Raw genomic sequence first — 793 nt, forward strand, 5'->3', positions numbered from 1 at the left:
AGGGTGAGTCCTTTAAAAGAGGCCTTGTGGATACAGAGTACACATGTTCCACGGGACCTCTTTTAAAAGACTCACCCTGTAGTTTGGCTGTATCAAAAGGAAATAATAAATGCAATGAGGTTTTTTAAAAAAAAAATTTAAAAACCTACTCCAAATTAGCTAACAGATCAAGCCGGCAATCTTATGCATACTTACCTGGGAGTAGGCTGAACTCAATGGGGCCTATATGTGAATAGATATTGTATAAGAATAGCCTGCTGAATCAGGCCAATGGCCCATCAATCCAGCATCTTGTTCTCACAGTGACTAACCAGGTGCCTGTGGGAAACCCACAAAAAAAAAAAACAATTTCCCTTTCCATACCATAGCCACCATTATTTGTAGCCATCGATAGCCCTCTCCTTTATGCATTTGTCTAATTCTCTTTTAAAGCCATCTAGGTTGGTTGCTACCATTGCCTCACTGGGAACCAATTTCCATAGTTTAACTATGCACTCACGAAGAAGTGCTTTTTTTCAATCTGTCCTGAATCTTCCCACATTCAGCTTCATTGAATGTCCATGACTCCTCTTGTTATGAGGGGGATAAAAGACTTCCCTATCCAGTTTCTCCATGCCATGCATAATTTTATAAACTTCTATCAGCTCATCTCTTACTTGCCTTTTCTCCAAACTAAAAAGTCTCAAATGCTGTGATCTTTCTTCATAGACACAATTTTACTGACATCTTGTTCAGTTGTAATAAAGATTTTGGCCCCACTGTGGGATGCTGGACTTTTTGTCTCGCAACGCTG

The sequence above is a fragment of the Podarcis tiliguerta genome (assembly GCF_965153285.1).
Source record: "Podarcis tiliguerta genome assembly, chromosome: 14".
In the NCBI taxonomy this organism is placed as follows: domain Eukaryota; kingdom Metazoa; phylum Chordata; class Lepidosauria; order Squamata; family Lacertidae; genus Podarcis; species Podarcis tiliguerta.